Consider the following 18,776-nt stretch of genomic DNA (forward strand, 5'->3'; position numbering starts at 1 on the left):
AAGACCTTTTACTTCTTATTGAGGCGTTGATGTTTTTCACACCTCGGTGTGAATTAGGCCTCCGCAGTGAGCACCCTCGATCAGCCCAATGCCAGGAACTGCACTCTGCAGAATCCGCGACCCCCTTCCCAGGACTCCACGACCCCACTGGGGGTCGCGCCCCACAGATTGAAGACCTCTGCTCTAAAACCTAGCAGACTCGTTAAATATTTCAGATTGGCCTTCAGGTAAACGGAAAAATCCTTAAATATGGTAACTGAGCAAATGGAATTTGAGTTGCCTTAGCAAAGGGCATCTAAATTCACGCTCTGACTGAAAGGCGTTTAAAATGTCGCAACAAATTCAAGTTTAACGCCTGCCGTGGCTGGAGACCGATTAGCTTTGCACGACACACACACACACACGCCCTCTCCGTCCCGGCGACAAGGTTTGCACGTTGTGCTCTTGCACCACACACAGCCTCCCCGCCCGAGGTAAGGTTTGCACGGTAGTACGGTAGCCAGCCCTCTTGCAGCTGTCTTCAGCGGCGCTCGCCGGGCCTCGCCCTCCCGGGTCAAAGAGCCTTCCCCGACCGGGACAGGTGGCTCGAGCGACAAATTCGCGGCAGCAGAGCGCGCGAGCGGTGCAGGAAGTCGCCCCCGCCGCTCCCATTGGCGGGCCGGTTTTGTTTTCTGGGCGTGGCGCGCGCCTCGCCCGGCTGGTTCCCGGGTGATTGCGGATGTCCCCGGTGCGTTGAAATTCTGCAGCGGGCTGTCCGGCTGCCTGGAGAGACCGCCAGCTCGCGCCGGGGCTCCTGCGCCCCCTCCCTGCACGCCCAGACTGCGGCACTGCCCGGGAGCTCGCACAGGTGGGTGATGCGGATCTTGGGAGCTGATGCGTAACTTGGTCCCCGCCTGGACCTCATTTGGAGCGTCGGACCCTCATTTAATACTTCTGGGACAGGTGAGTGCTTTGGCACGTCATTGGTGACGTAATATCATGATGACACCCGTAACGTAAAGTTCTGCATTTGAGGACCATATGTGTAAGGGGCTTGAAATAGAAAAATTAAGGAGCTTGAAATAGAAAAATAAAAATGCGTGTACTCTCCCCATCAAAATAAAAAAGTGCCGGTACTCAGTACCGGATAGTACCGGCCCATTTAAAGCACTGGTAACTAACTACTTGGCTGCGATATTCGTGTCAAGGCTGATATACTTTTTGGAACATCAGCACAACGCAGGTGTTTTCTACTCTGAAATATAATAATTAAAATAGCAAACATCAGAATAAAGCGCTTCAAAGCATTTTAGAGTGAAGCAAAAACGTCCCCTTAATTGTTGTGAACAAAGTTAGAGTGATCATTATGTTAAACAATATATAGGATGTAATTTCACCAGTTCTTAGCCTTTCCAGGATCCAAATCATTCAGAAATTGCCAATGTTTTTATTTGCTGGAGGTGGCAACCGGGTTTTGCCCCTGCTGCTGGCACTGCGTTTACTTGGAGCACCGTTAACTGTGCGATTCTTGCCCTCCAAACTTTTTTTTTTGTTGTTGTTATAAACCTAGGGCAATGCGGAAGACAGAGTGCAGCTGTGAGAGTAGAACAGCCTGCTTCCTTTTTTTCTTATTTACATTAACATTTTCGCCTCTCCGCCCCCCTTTGGGTTACAGCTCCGTGTGGCATTAATTATTTGGAACACCTCCAGCTCATCCGCCCTGCCCCTCGTTGCGTGTGATTTCTCTTATCTGACCACGCCTGGTGCACGCTTCCTGTCACGACTGAAGATGCGCTGGCGTGCACACTGCACCCCAGAAACACTGCAGGCTGTGTCGATGCTCATAAGAGCCCCCCTGGAAACTGCCTCCAGAGTGCAGTCGTTGTTTGCGCCCTTGTCTTGATGTGAAGGGAGGTGCCCGCTGCAGAGGTACCAAACCCAGAGCAAACACTGGATTCCTTCATGGGAAACCCTTGAAGGCCGTGTGTGTATACACAGTGAATCAGCCCTGCAAGCTGTCATGTCTGGGAGGGCAATGCAGGTGGATTTTGCTGCAGACTACGTCACGATACTGAAGTTTAGTTTTCCACCTTTTGTGTTACATTATTGTTCAGAACATATATTGGGGGGAAATAAATAAGCCTATTGCATAGTTAATGAAAACCATTGCATATGAAGTGAAACCTTGTACAAACGATTCAACCACCATTGATACATATGTTGGGTGTTTTGTTAGTCAGGGGAGTATTTTTGTCAGTAACATTAGGGGATGGGGTGTGCTGAATAAGATACATAAACAGAAGCGGACTAGCGTGTGCCCTTATAAGAGCAGTAGAAAGGGAGAGGAGTGTGGATTGAGAGAGGTACTTATAACTCAATGTTTGGTAAAATAACCCGTATTTTGACCTTTAACCCCTCCAAGCTGATGACGGAACCGCTCCGTCATCAGTCGCGGTGGCGCTGTGCTGATGACGGAGCGGTTCCGTCATGGCCCGCCCGACGCTCCTGCGCGGCGCGGATTCCGCGCCTGCTCTGAGCGTTCTATAGAGCGGGTGGGGCCATGACGGAACCGCTCCGTCATAAGCACAGCGCAACCGACGCTGGTGACGGAGCGGTTCCATCCCCAGCATGCGCCTGCCGCATTTCCGCCCCGCCCCGCCCCCTTAGCACTGCGGCGGAATAGCCGCCACAGTGAAGGGGTTAAAACAGAGACAAGTGTGTGTGTTTGCATGTGTATGTAAAATCCCTAGTTAAATCTGACAAACACCTCACCATATCCGATTTACAGCACGTGTACCCAACTATTTACTACAGAATACATTTACTGGGGAGGTGTAACACCCCAACTACCGCCCCCACCAAAGCTACGCCGCTGTTAGTCTTCGCCCTACTCACTCCTAGGGTGGAAGTCTCACTCTTGGCAAAGCCAGATGCCTCCATCGTTTCACATGTACTCAGTGGTCATTCCATGTTTGTGGCCTTTGTCTGGTCCTAGCTTTTACTCAGATCGTACTCTGGGAGTTTTGTTTTTACTCATGTTTATAATGTTAAAACTCAAATTACCAGCCCTAAAAGCAACTTGCTTCGGACTCGCACACCTAGAATAGCTGGGAGTGTTTCATGTGACCCGGGGCCAGTCGGCGGCTGTGCGCAGTTCTCACACGTGGAGCACAGACCTGCAGCCTCGGTCAGTGTAACTCGCCACTCCCCACCTTCATTCATTTTAAACTAGAGCTATACTTTTTTTGGTTCAAATGTTAAAGTTTTAGGCCTAGATGTATCAAGCCTTTTGCGATTCGCAAAGGCCGAAATTCGCAGAATTTCGGCCTTTGCGAATCGCAAACGGTCTATTTGCATGTTTTGGCATGCATCAAAAATTTGCAAATTAATGAATCGCGTAAATTTGCGATTCCTTATTTTGCCATAGCATTTAAGGAATCACAATTTTGCGATTCCTTAAATGCTATGCATGTAGCATTTTACAATTGCGAATTTTGGTCAAGAAATCGCAAATTACCACCAACTTGTAGCTGATGTTAATTTGCAAATTCTTTTAAAAATGCACAATTTGGCATTTTTTGAGGGTGGCATGTGACGCACACACATGCCCATAGGGCATGTATGTGCGCTATATGCACACACATGTAGATATCAGGGGTGCAGCAGGGTGTCTTTGAGACACCCCTGCACCCTTGAAATTATTCTCAATTTGCGATTAGCAAATTGCGAATCGCAAATTGAGAATATTTTCACAATCATTCCTATGGGCCTCCTGGCCCATAGGAATGCATGGGAAATTATTCCTTAATTGCGAATTCTCAAAATGCGAATTCGCAAATAAGGAAGACTAAGAAATCGCTAAAATATAGCGAGTTTCTACATACATTCCATTTTGCGATTTCTAAATAGCGATTCCTTAAAAATCGCTATTTAGAAATCGCAAAATGGAATCTTGATACATCTGCCCCTTAAATCTTAAATCCCCCAAATTTCACTTTGTAGCTTTTTGTTTTATAGGACCCCGTTTTGTGTTCCTTTTCACAAGCTTTAGGATGATGTAGTCAGATCTGGTTTAGGATTACAGGCCTTCTATTTGTGAATGGGGTCATATGGCCTGCAGCCAAACAAGGAGTGTTCCAAGCTAGTTTATCCATTTAACAGATTACATTTCTTCACCTTGCTGGCCTTTTCATCTTTTGCAGCATAAGAAAAATCACTTCCCAAAAGAGGTTTCAAATAACACAATTTCATACTGTTGTTTTTGGGAAGCACTCTGCAGACAATTGTCAAATGATATATTAATAATTCCCAGTCTCTCCTGATTTTATTCAGGAATGCAAAGTATGCTGGGCCTTGTAGACCCTTGCTTGCAATAGGAAATGTGGAAATACAAGTCTTGGAATACTTAGCGCTGGTAAAAAAAAAAAAAAGTTGCACAACTGAATATCATCCTCAATACTTAGTCCAATTGAAAGATGTACTTTTGTCCAGTAATAGAAATATATCAGACTTTCTAATGTGCTTTATTGGCCGACCTTAGGAAGAGATTCATAAATATGAAACCTGTTGACTGATATTTCTTGGTATATCCTGTGACGTTTTGAAAGTGGATGCGTACAAAAGGCTATTTTATGGATATATGTGCTTTTTAGGAACAATTGGCATTTGAGTTTAGTTTTACAATGTACAGCAGTTTGATAACATACGCTGAAACTGTATTTCTAGGTATTATTGTTTTTTAAAGATCTTTTTATTGCATGAAAATCAAAAAGAATCATAGTGACATTAAGGAGCATGCTTCATATAAGTATTATTGATCAGCTAAGTTAGAAACCTGAAATGCGCATATCATCGTGAAATATGTAAAACAAAAAACCCTTTGTAATGCTCTGCATATATTCTTAAAAAGTGCCTTAAGAATATGGAAGGCTTGATTCATAGCAGAAAGAGCACTACAGATGTCTATGAACTCTATTGGTTTTTCAGTACACTATTCAATCAAATGTGTACTGTCTATTGACCGTTTCATATATTAGGTGTGCTCACTCTTTCGGTTCAAAGGTTTTCACAATTGAGCACCAGTTAGCACACTAAGCACATATTTTCCAAAACGTGTGATATATTAAAACTTATTTTCACTTATTTTCTATATATAAAAAAAAGAATATGGAAGGCTCAAAACATACGCATAAAAAACATGCAGTGTTTTTTTCCTATTATGTACCAGTAAATAAAAAGTAGTCCCAAAGCCGTTTTTTTTCGGGGAGGGGAGAAGCAACGCGGAGGTCCCCGGTGGGTCGAAGCAACAAGGAGGTCATGTGTGGGGTAATAGGGGAAAGTAACACGGGGCACTTGTGGGGAAAGCAACACAGAGGGCATGGTTGGGAGAAGCAACAAGGAGGACTTGGTGGGGCTGAAGCAACACAGTAGCTAGGGTGGGGGCAAGCGACACAGAGGGAAGAAATACATGATGTGTGAGAGAGCAACGAGTAGCATGGGTAGATAAAAGGGAGTAGAAGTACAAGGGTGAAAAAATCAATTGTGTGAAGCACATGTAGTTCAGCGCAGTACTGAGGGTTGTGGAATAAACACATAGGACCGAGAGCAAGGCAACATGTTGCAGAAGGGCAAAAGAAGTACACAAGGGAGGTAGCTGGAAATCAAGTCGCACACACTCTCATGGAGGGCTTACTCGCCAAGAAAACAGTGGTGCCTGAAAAGTAAGCAGTGGAATGACACAATAGGACACAATAAGGCTATGATCCAGGAAGGGGAAAACACAAGACTTCATGTGCTTGCTTCTTCTTCAACCGCTTTCCTTATCCCAGCTTGACCATCTTGTATTTGTCCCTCCCACTGAGCATAGTCCCTTTATCTTCTCTCTGATTGTCTAGTTTCTATCCTTCCACTGGTCAATTTTAGGGATGTACTTTTTTTTTGCTTAACCCCTTCCCCGCGGGGCTAATTCCCCCCCCACGGTGCGGGGGGAGGGGGTCCGCGCGCGGTGTGCGGTGCTTGTGACGAGCTCAGCTCGTCACGCTGCACAGTGTAGCTGTGCTCATGATGAGCTCAGCTCGTCACGACTCCGCCCACTCAATGGAACGCCCCACACAGGAGGGGAATTTTCCCCTCATGGGCGTTCCGCAGCGGTTATGACGAGCTCAGCTCATCATGAGCACAGCTTCACTGTGCCTGATGACGAGCTGAGCTCGTCATGAGCGTCGAAGGAGTTAAGCACTCTATGAAAATGTGTTTGCCCATCTGATGAATCCCCCCCACGTTCCATGTTTCTTTTTAGCTTGTGTACTTCTACCCTCATCCCGTGCTGCTCTCCCTCATATGCAACTTTTCCCCTCCCAAGTTTGGCAGCATCGATAACAATTTGCAGCTTGGGGAGTCAATATGATGAAACTGTCATCTTCTTGCTACCCAAGACCTTTTCTTCTGCCGTTGCAAACAACAGGTATGCTAAAGGGGGCGACTGGGCTGAATTACCCCATAGCAGTCTGAGAAAGCCTACAGATAACTAAGTCAATAATTCAGTTACAAACAGCAACCCAATCCAGGGAATTTCCAGCAACCATGGATTATTAGCAGCAAACCTATTCTAGTCAAATGAGGCCAGACCTCTAGTGATCAACTGTGCAGAATTTGTGCATGGAATCTCAACGGCCTTGGTCCAAAAGTGGGAAGGATGACTTCATTTCATAACTATTTAAGAAGCTTACCAATTTTTCTATACAATTAAGATCGGATGGTGATCACTTTGCTCAAATATTTAATATAGAACTCTCTCTCGCCAGGGCTCCAGAAGTACAATACCTGTCAACATCACCCCAGACATACAACTTGAAGCGCCTTATAAGGAAAAACACTTAATACACAATATCATGAGTTTTATTTCCAACCACCTTTTGCAGAAAATGGTGAGCCTCGCAGCAGTACTGTTGCCCGTTCAAGAATAGGAACATTTTGAACAAATCCTCATCACAAATTTTCACACGACTCCATCAAGACATTAAGGCATAATCCACAGGGGGGAGGAATGGTTCACACCAAAATTACGCACCATGAAAATAAACTCAATAGAGAACTCAGGAGGGCCGGTCTGTGGGGTGGACAACCCACCCAGGCTCAACGATCCAAAATAGTCATAATGGAGTCCAACTATAAAAAAGTTTGTTTGGGCAGCGAAATACAACAATAATATGGGACTCTGGACAAAACTATTGCATGCAAGTAAACAAAAAAACTCCAAATCCTTCTGAGCTGAGATAAACAAATTGGTCAATGGGAGAAACTGGCATTACAATGCTTATTATACAGAGACCGTTTGGTCATAACAGGTCGCTACATCATATCGCAGAACATGAACCCACTTCCTTGTTATCACATATAGAGGCTGGCTTAGTTAGCGTGGAGAAGCAACAAACTCGGGCCTGGCAAAAGACAGACCTTTTATCTGATTTATCAAACATCTTGTAGCCAAAACGTTAAAAAGGCTCCAGTCAGAGGGGGCGCCCTGGCACAACGGCCTTCCCAATGCTGGTAAAATACTTTTATTTGATCAGTTAAAATCATAAAAAGAGTGGAACATACCACAATGATGAAAACGTCATAATTCAGATACAGATAAAAATTACATTAAAATTTTTTAGTAGTCGTAACCCTAGTGTGGGATGGAATCAAAGAGCAGCAGATCATAATAACAACGTAAACATGTCCATGCTTTCTATTGAAATTAAAGTGCTAATGCCAATGGAAAATGGGGAGGGCGAAAAGTTCAAACCTACCTTCCTTTCTCAATAAAGAATTGGGATGTGAGCTTCTGGTCCTCACACCTAACACAGCTCTTTAATTACGTCACAGTATCAACTAATATTCTGGAGTCATGGTGTGGCACTATCTTTGTGCCTATTTATAAATCAGGAGAAAGTTTAAATCCATCTAACTACAAGTTAATCGCCTGAAGCAAAGATCTACACATCATACTTGCTGAGTGATTTTAGAGGATTAGGCATATACCTAAAAAATAATCCCAATAACTCAAACTGGCTTCAGGGCAGGAAGGAGTACCTTCACAAACCTGTTGGCGGGAACCCTCTTAACTGAACAAGCAATCGTCAAATCCAGTAAATTGTACTCCTGTTTTATCGACCAAAAAGCTTTCTTTGATAAAGTGTCAAGGCCCCAGCTGTGAATAAAATGGACAAATGAGGTGTACCGCTGACACTGTTGAAAGCAATATTTGGCTTCAGTTTGACACCATGGGTACAAAGTAAGATAGGGGATTGACGAAGAGTTACAAATAAAATCTACACAAACATGGTCTTAACCCCTTCGAAGCTAATGACGAGCTGGGCTCGTCATGGCGCTTACCTGCCGTGCGCGGATGACAAGGCCAACTCGTCATGAATAATGGGTATTTTGGTACTTCAGCACAGAACGGGAAAACGCCTAGCAGCCATGTGGTTAAAACAAGGGTACTTTTTACCACCATGTATATTTATTATATAAATGGACGACCTCGATAGCCAACTGGCCGTATTGCAGGGGGATCCTCCGATGTTGGGCATAAAAAAAATAAGACGCATACAATACACTGATGACATCGTCCTCCTCAGCAAATCCACAATTGAGCTGCAGCAGTCAATAAACCGGTTAATGGGGTACACCAACAATGTGCAACTAAGCCTGATTTACCGTAAAATAACGTTTTTTTGCACAAAGATAGAGGTAGCAACTTGCAGCCTAAATTTACTTGGCTACCAATGGTAATATATTAGAACAGGTCAACACCTGCAAGTACCTCACCGTCAATGTTGAGTTCCATTTGACCAACGAAGTTCATTTACAATCAAGATGACCGATGGCTAATAATTTATTGTTTGCTTTTAAAACCTTGAAACGTAAGACACTTAACCCCTCAACTTGCCATGTACTTCAAGTTGTTGGAGCCAAATTCCTGCCTTCAATATCTTACGGGTCTGAATTTCTCAAAGGGAAAGACATCGTAACCTAAACAATCTACAATCGTTCCTTTTAAAAAACTTTTTACAATTCCATGGTACGTATCACAAGCCCAAATCAAACTGGAATTTGGATTCTTCCACCAGGGGTCCATACAGGCAGGGTGCCCTGGTAAATTTCTGCGGGAGTCTAGCGCAGCTGAAGCAAATTCGCTCGCTCATCAGTGCTGGGTGGAAATGGAAAGACGGACCTTTATAAAGAACTCTTTGTGCTCAGTATAACAGGAATCAATCGGTAAACTGCAACTAGAAGATGCTTGGAACGCTTTCCTCGATTACGCTGCTTTTAAAAGCATTACAAACCAAGCCGCTGTATCACCAGTCCTTTGCCATGGACAAGGCTGCCGCAGCAATTAAAAGCCATGCCTGGGCAATTTCTTGGCATGTTGGCATCGAAGGACCACACGCCCCCCTGGAAACAGCACTGGCCAACTCCAGAATGTCAGCTCTGTGGCTAAACAAATGAATCTCTGCTGCATTTGCCCAGCCATGCTAGTACAGAGATGAAGATGCCTACGACCTACATTATTAACCTTGCAAATTAGGTCTTGTAGACATGCTGTTATTACATTACTGAGGGGAGCTCCAGTGAAATAGGCATGCAAAACAGTTAAGTCTCTGAACATTGCAGCTAAGGAGTTGGCAAAAACCAGTATCTGACTTTTAATCCGTGGCACAATTGGAGATTAGTACATTGGTGATTTGGTCTATGTTTTATAACTTTTCATAATGTAGTATAGAGTGAAATGGCATACCCCTCTACAATTGAAGTCCATTTAGATTATGAGAACGGTATTTATTTTGTACGTATATATTCTTATAAATATTCAAGGAGAGGTTTCTAACAATATTTTTCGGGGTGTGAGCCAAGGGTGCGTTTTAGCTCCTTTTTTATTTTATATAGTAACAACCTCCACCATTTTTATTAACAATCACTCCTGATGTTCCTAAATAAAAGGCTCCTTGTTACCAACCTTGCTGTATGCGGATGAAGCTATGTTGATGGATCGCACACCTATGGCTCTGAGTCTTTTTAGTCAAGGATTTGTGGAGTTTATGGCCACACTTGCCCTATGTACTAATTTTGTAAAATCTTACATTATGGTTCGTGGCCCCAGGAAGTATAATTTGTCCTCTCTGTTGTCAACCATAGTTTAAAATGCACTAACACTTTCTCTTACCTGGGTCTAGTTTTCACTCCCAAATGATCTTGGACAATGTAAATTGCTCGTGTAGAAATACATTTTCCAAGGCAATCAGCTAATTTTTTAGCCGAGTAGGGGGCAGCTCTCATGCCCCTCTTGCAAATTTTCACGATGCAATCTCTTCTGTTGGCTACATGCGGGAAGAGGAATGGGCACATTACCAAATGCAATACTATTCAGGCAGACGAAAATAGATCTTGCCATGGGGTTTTGGCATCTCCCATTTCCTCTACCCATTTTATCTGTCGCAGTGAATTGAATTTACCCTTTATAGAAGATTACATTAGTGCCCATCCTCCATTGCTATGGTTAGCAGTATGGAAAAAAAGGAGGCAATGTGAGAAAGTGCCATCTTTCTTGCATGGTATGCTCCCACTTTTTTCTGAACTGCTGATGTGCTTTGACTTAGTGTGCCCTGGGCTCCTGCCAACCAGGTACCCAGGGCCTGTGTTCCTTCCCTAAAACTGTGTTGAAACTAAAACCCAATTGGCACCTCTGGCCACCTGGCAGCCCCTAGTAAATGGTACCCTCAGTACCCAGGGCATGGTGACCAGAGAAGACCCCTAAGGGCTACAGCACTTATTGTGCCACCCTTAGAGACCCTGTACCCTGACACCCACACACTGCCTTTGCAGGCTGAGTGTCTAGGCACAGAACTACACAAAGAGTCGACATGGCACACATCCCTGTGTGCCATGTCCACAAATCCACTGTCCTGGCATACATCAGTCACCCCACTAGCTGGGTGCCCTATGCCAGTGGTGAGAGCACAGGTGCATGAGCTCTGTGCCCCTACAGTACACAGGGCCATTCTTGGGCACTGTAAGTGCAGTGATGCCATTAAGTGTATATGGTGCTGGGAGGTTGTCATTACCAACTCCACAGCACCATAATGGCTACACTGAAGACTGACCAGTTTAGTATCAAACTTCTCAGCACATTAAACCCACACTGATGCCTGTGTGGGATTTAATGTAAAATGCACCCCAGAGGGCATCTTAGAGATGCCCCCTGAAACCTAACCTACAATCCAGGTCTGGACTGAGTGGCTGCCCAGGCTGCCACACAGCAGACATGTTGCTGGACCCCTGGGTGAGAGCCCCTCGCTCTCCTGGGCCTGCAACAATGCACATTCTAGGCGAGGTGCTAGGTCTCCTCACCCAGGATGAGCAGGGGGAAGCTTCAAAGGCATGCCGCCTTTGTGAGCTTCTCCAGGCCACTTGCTGTACTCAGCAACTGGCCCCCACCAGTTCTAACACCCACTCTGGTGGGAAGACTGGCGGGAAACCCTACATCAGGAAGGGGGGTAGTGCCAGCCTGTGCCAACCCCACCACTCAGGTGGGAGAGGCGAGGTGAAGCATGACCCCGGGCTCTGGCCATCTTGAAGATGGGGACCCCTGCCCAATCACAGCTAGGCTCCTGCCCCCTCCCACAGGAGAGGAGCGGGCTAGGGGGTGTACCCACCCCAGGACAGGGACCTATTGGTCCCTGCCCTTGCCCTACCTGTAACGCCCCCAAACGTAGTATTTAGGGGCACCCTGAACCTTCCTTCCTCAGATCCCGATAAGAAGAAAGAAGATCAAGAAGAAGACCCGCCGTGCAGCTGCTCACAACAGGACGACACCGACTGACCGGCCTGTCGACCCTGGAACCTGCTCCTGCTTAATCCCTGCGACTCTTGCGGACAGCAACCTTCGGACCCCCGGAGGACTTGCCTTGACCCTCCTAAATACTGGGACTCCCATCAACAGAGGCTCTGCTTCAACATCCAACCCCCTGGTGCCAGCCAGAAAGCTCAAGACCTACCCACACTGTGGAGAAGTGTAGCTCACCGGTTAGAGGAGGCAGTCTGTAGTAAAGGAAGTGACAGAGTCCACTGTAGATACAAGTTCCTTTAATGTAAGTACCTTCCAAGATTACAGGTACAGAAGTAAGATATATAAAACCCCACCAGGAGCTAGCTCTCATCAGCTCAGCCTGAGTAGATCAACTGGCGTTAAGAGTTAATCTACAAAGTAATCTGTAATTGTGTCATCAACATTCCAATCAGTAGAGCACCACAGAGAAGTAGTTTACTACACAGTCCATGATGCAGAGGTCAGACCCGGGACCAGGGTTCAATCCCCGGCGCGGCAGGGCCTTGAACTCAAAATGTCCACAAACTCGATAATTCTCGCCTGGGCGCCTACTTGAATCGTGGGTTCACACTCTGCAACTCTGGGCAATAGCTTGCTTAATCTCCACTACGGCCCCACCCCGATGGGATGCCTGGTCTTCACCTTGGGGATGCCCAGTAGGGGTAATCTCGCAGGGAAAGGCCAGGACGTATTCCCAAAGCAAGCGCCTTGAGACCTTACAGTGAAAGGCGCTATATAAGAAGGTATGATTTACGATTTATTTACTCTGCACCCGCCGAGCCCGGCCCGTGCAAGAGTGATCCAAGACCACAAGGACGTCCCCCCGGCGACTGGGACCCGAAGTCCAGTCCCAAAGACCCTCCTCGATGACGCCTGCAGCCTCAGAACCAAGGGACCCCTCCAACCGCGACCAGCTGAGGGTGATTTCCCGACACCCAAAGACACCCCTAAACCCGGCGCCCTGCGGCTCCCTGTGCCTTCCTTTGGGGTACCTACCTCTTCTCCAGGATCCCAACTTACCTCTCGAAGTGGTGGTCGCACCTGAAGAAACACAGTCCCCGAGTCTGCAGCCTTTTGTACCCTTTTTACCTTTCCCATTGAACAGACGGCTCAAAAGCACCCTGCACCCAGTTGCCCAAGTGCCTCTGGCATTGCAACCTTTGCCCTATCCTAATTCCTCATTTGCCCTGATCAAGTGACCAGGAGCCCAGCTCCCACACCCACGTGGCCTGCTAGCCAGCAGCCACCAACCGAAGGCCCCCTGCCCCTCATTGGTTAACATTGAGCCTAACTACCTCTGCAACCGGCTGCCCCAGTGCCGCTGAGGGTGAACCACCTGTACTTACCTGACCTGGCGGGACCCCTGAGTCTATGGTCAGAACCTTAACTTCACCAGTAGAGTACTCACCTGGAAACCGATAACTCACTTACCTACCATTGAATAACATTGACTGGTTTGACTCGAAAAATCTTCTAAGTGTGAAATATTTCGATAAAATCAGCCGAATCCCGAAGTACTCACCTGTGATCAGGAGGAAGCTAGTACTGTATCTTGTAGCCCAGTACTGCACTGCAAAAGTAATCTTAACCAGGTTTACTAGTAACCTGAATTTTCTCCATAGGAATCCATTGTCTGCTTTTCTGTGAAATTTCTTCTGTCTACTTTTGAAAACTTGAAATATTCTTTAAAAATTGTACTAACTACTGAAACGTAATTACTTACCTGTCTTAAATAGAAATCCCAGGGCTGGACCTAGGAGCCCAGTACTCGATTACTAAAGTAACGAGAACATACCTTACCTGTAACCTGAATTTTCTCCCATTGGATAACATTGCCAGATTTCCACTGAAAAGTTTCTAAGTGTGAACTTTTAAAATACCTTTTTATTCCTTAAAGATCATTGCAATAACCAAAACGTTTTTACTTAACTGTTTCCTGTGTAGACCCCAAGACCGAATCTAGGATCCAGTCCTGGACTTACAAAAGTAATCTACAAAGTAATCTGTAATTGTGTAGACAAACCCATTGAGCTCAATGCTGAATTGTGTTTAGAATTGTGTTGCCTATTGCAATCCCTGTACCTATTGTGTTTACAAAGTCATTGCCTTTCTGCAAAGCAATAACCTGAGATCACTCATCACTGAGAAAAGTATATATATTTTGTTATGCCTGTTGGTTCTAAAAATATAGTAATTATATCTTTTGACATAAAAAACAATTGGCCTGGAGTTCAGTCCTTGAGTGTGTGAAACCTTTTGCTGACTGTGTACAACAAATGCTTTACACTGTCCTCTGGTACTGCCTTACTGCTCGACCAAGCTACCACTTTTGAGAGTAAGGTCAGCCTTGACTTTAACCTCTGTTATACCTCTGGGCTTGGTGGACTCTATACACACTGTACCTTACTTTGGTCCAGTATATGTAGAGCCACTTCCTCACAGGCAAGCCTTGCAGAGATATTATTTCAGATTGCCTTAGATGTGATAAAGGCATGAGTATCCCATGGCTAGTTGGGGTAGAATCTTGTTTGCGCAAAATTGGCTGCCAGCATCTCTTTGAGAACCCTGAGGCCAATCATGCTACCAGTAAAAAGCAGTTACAGCTAGCTCTGTACACATGGTTTCGTGATGGAAAATTGGCCACAGAGATTAGGGAGACGAGTGTGGCGGTATTTTGGAACCTTAGAACAGACTGCTTAATTGCAGGTTAACTGACTAAATCTTTTGGCAGCCCGAAGTGCAGTTTACTGTTCAGCTTTAAGACCGGCACTGTCAAGTATGTGTTATGCTTCCCCTCAGGCTTTCAAGCAAACCTTCACTCCTTGCCCTGCCCATGTAATGGCAGGTCAGGTCAACCCACATTGCACTTTGTATTCTTTTGTGGTTTGTATTCTATGTACACAAAGCTCTTTCTGCTCCCCATGATAAAGAGGTGCAATATTACAGACTTTAGGGCAGCATATAGTATGCTGCTTCAACTCAACGATGATGAGTCAACCGCTCATACGTGTGTGTTTTTGAGAACTGCGAGCCCGTATTTCGATAAATGGTGTCTAATTGTAAATATATAATAATGCAGTCTTATCACTTGTATGGTTGATATGACGTGGTAATTAATTACATATTTTAGGAACTGATTTTTAATTATTTATAAGTTGTATTGCATACTTTGTATGTGTTTTTTAATTATTTATAAGTTGTTTTGCATACTCTGTATGTGTTTTTATTGCATATTTGTTGGATACTTTTTGTACTCGAACAAAGATGAATTGAATAGTATGTATATAGTAAAACAGAAGCACCTTATATTTTATCATTAATAAACAGGGGTTACCTTGGAAGAAGACCTCAGTCTTTTTTTACCTTTCTGGATACTGCACTTTACCTGAGTAGGATAGTGTGCACTGACTGATCAAGTGATTTTAAACCATAATATTTGAGTGGATATTTGATATTATCTAGGTAATACCATAGAGATTCTGCATTTCGTTATCATTACTTGCTTATTTCAAAGCTGCACTGTGACTAAGTTTGGCGAGTTTAGGGCGTCTGCATTTCGTTATCATTACTTGCTTATTTCAAAGCTGCACTGTGACTAAGTTTGGCGATTTAAGAGCGTGTGCATTTCGTTATCATTACTTGCTTATTTCAAAGCTGCACTGTGACTAAGTTTGGCGATTTAAGAGCGTGTGCATTCCGTTTTCATTTCTTGCTTATTTTAACTCGACCTGCGCATTGTTTGTGAGATCCCCCGGCGCCCTGCTCTGCCCTCCCCTCCATTTTGAGCTTGTTGTTGTTGTTGTGCTCCGTCCCTTGAGCCCGCCACGCCTCCCAGCTGAGCCGCCCTCGCCCCTCCCCCCCACCCTCCTTATATGACAGCCGTTCCCGCGGGCAGCGTCCACGCGCAGCGACCGCGCCCAACCCGCGCCGAAGGTGCGCCAAAGGTAAGCCCGTCTACGCCCGTCCGCGCCTGGACCGCGCCCAGCGCCAGACCCCCTGTCCCTCGCGCTCCCCATCCCTCCCGCATTACCTACGATGCCGCCACCCTCCTAGCCCTTAACCCCGGTCGCGCCCCCAACTGCGTCCAAGCCGCTCCTGGACACACCCATGGACCTTTCTCATGCTACTCCTGCAAATTCATCGGCACCGACAACATCTCCGCTACAACCACAACACAGATTCCCGACCCCAACCACCTACAATGCATCCTTCTCAACACCCGCTCGGTCCACAGACACGCCATCGACCTATGGAATCTACTAGACACCATCTCTCCAGACATCGCCTTCCTAACAGAAACATGGATGAACACTTCCTCCGCCCCAGACATCACCATTGCCATCCCTGAAGACTATAAGATCACACGCAAGGACCGCACCGGCCACACAGGAGGAGGAATCGCTATCGTCCATAAAAAATCAATCCACATCTCAACCAGCTCTGACGTCAACCTCGCCAATTCTGAACACCTTCACTTCCAGATCCACATTGACCCCAAGACCACACTCAGAGGCACCCTCCTTTACAGACCACCAGGACCCCGCGCAAAATTCAGTGAAGACATCACGGACTTCATCACTCCACACGCGCTCCCCTCTAAAGACTACATCCTTCTGGGAGACCTCAACTTTCACCTTGAAAAGTACAACGACCACAACACCACCACCCTCTTGGACAACCTCGCCAACCTCGGACTCAAACAACTGGTCACTTCCCCCACCCACATCGCAGGTCACACACTCGACCCTATCTTCACCTCCAGCAACCATGTCTCCTTCAGCCACACTACGGATCTCCTCTGGACTGACCACAGCTGCGTTCACTTCACCTACAACAAGCCGAAACCCACCAACCACCTCCAACCAACTCTGCAAAGAAACTGGAACAAAATCACCATCGACCAGATCTCCTCATCGCTCCTTCTAAACACCCCAGTCCACTCCTCTAACCCAGACCAAGCCGCCGCCAACTTCACCCTATGGTTATCCAACACCGCCGACATCCTAGCACCACTGAAAAAACGTCAACGCAAACCTGGCAGCAAGAAGGCCTCATGGTTCAACGATGATCTTAAGAAGTCCAAGAAACTCTGCCGCTCCCTTGAAAAGGCCTGGAAAAAAGATCCAACCACTAGCACCAAGGACGCCTTCAAAAACGCCACCCGCACACACCACCAACTAATCCGAAAGGCCAAGAAAACAGCACTCAAGGATCGACTTGACAACAACGCCCACAACAGCAAGGAACTTTTCAACATCGTCAAGGAATTTACCAACCCCTCGGCCAACTCCAACGACATCACCCCCTCTCAAGCCCTCTGCGACTCCCTGGCTTTATTCTTCCACGACAAAATTGCAGACATCCACAACAGCTTTGACAACCAACCTGAAGACCAACCCACCCAACCATTTGCTGAACACTCTCCCCCCCTTGAACGCCCTTAACGACTGGAACCCAATCTCCACTGAAGACACCATCCGCCTGATGAACTCTATCCACTCAGGATCCCCCACAGACCCATGTCCTCACCACATCTTCAACAAAGCAGACTCCATCATAGCACCGCACCTCCGAGACGTCATCAACTGCTCCTTCAACTCCGCCACCTTCCCGGAAAGCTGGAAACACGCTGAACTCACCGCCCTTCTGAAAAAACCCACAGCGGACCCCACCGAACTCAAAAATTACTGCCCTATATCGCTCCTTCCTTTCCCAGCCAAAGTCATCAAGAAAGCTGTCAACAACCAACTCGCCGCCTTCCTCGAAGCCAACAAATCCCTCGACTCCTCACAATCTGGCTTCCGAGCAAAACACAGCACTGAGACCGCCCTCATCGCAGCAACAGACGACATCCGAACTCTACTGGACTATGGAGACACAGTCGCCCTCATCCTCCTCGACCTCTCTGCAGCCTTCGACACAGTCTGCCACAGCACCCTTTTACAACGCCTCAGTAACATCGGAATACAAGGAAAAGCACTTGAATGGATCACCTCGTTCCTCACCAGAAGAACCCAGAGAGTCCACCTTCCACCATTCAAATCCGAAGCCACTGAAGTCATCTGTGGCGTACCACAAGGATCCTCACTCAGTCCCACCCTCTTCAACGTATACATGAGCCCCCTTGCGTACATCGCTCGCCAACACAACCTCAACATCATCTCTTACGCAGATGACACTCAACTGATCCTTTCTCTCACCAATGACCCCAGCACCGCCAAAACAAACCTACACGAATGGATGAAACAAAGCCGTCTGAAACTGAACTCAGATAAAACAGAAGTCCTAATCTTAGGCACATCCCCCTCTGCATGGGACGACTCTTGGTGGCCGGAAGCCCTTGGAAAAGCACCCATCCCGACAGACCACGCACGGAACCTAGGCGTTATCCTGGACTCTTCACTCTCAATGAACAGACAAGCCAACGCCGTATCCTCATCCTGCTTCAACATCCTTCGCATGCTCAAAAAAACATTTCGCTGGATCCCCACCGAAACCAGAAAACCAGTCACCCATGCTCTTGTCACGAGCCGACTGGACTACGGAAACACCCTCTACGCAGGTACTACCGCGAAACTCCAGAAGAAACTCCAACGAATCCAAAACGCCTCAGCCAGGATCATATTAGACATCCCACGTAACAAACACATCTCTGGCCACCTAAAAGACCTCCACTGGCTACCCGTCAATAAGAGGATCACTTTCCGACTGCTAACCCACGCACACAAATCTCTCTACGACATCGGACCAGAATGCCTCAACTCACGACTGTCCTTCTACACCCCCTCCCGCCAACTACGTTCTTCCAGCCAAGCCCTTGCCGCTGTTCCCCGCATCAACAAGACCACCATGGGAGGCAGATCCTTCTCATACCTGGCAGCTAAAACATGAAACTCACTCCCCGCCTACCTTCGCCTTACCCAGA

General features: G+C 46.5%; 1 protein-coding gene across 1 annotated transcript in view; it reads left to right on the forward strand.

Annotated features, from left to right (window-relative positions):
* The first annotated feature begins 666 nt into the window (after positions 1-666).
* Positions 667-18,776, forward strand: part of PLD1 (phospholipase D1) — a 370,836-nt gene continuing 352,726 nt past the window's right edge. The window contains exon 1 of the mRNA XM_086944395.1: positions 667-942. The gene's annotated coding sequence lies outside the window, so the exon portion shown is untranslated. The remainder of the gene's footprint in view (positions 943-18,776) is intronic.

Source organism: Lissotriton vulgaris, chromosome 11, assembly GCF_964263255.1.
Source record: "Lissotriton vulgaris chromosome 11, aLisVul1.2, whole genome shotgun sequence".
Taxonomy (NCBI): Eukaryota; Metazoa; Chordata; class Amphibia; order Caudata; family Salamandridae; genus Lissotriton; species Lissotriton vulgaris.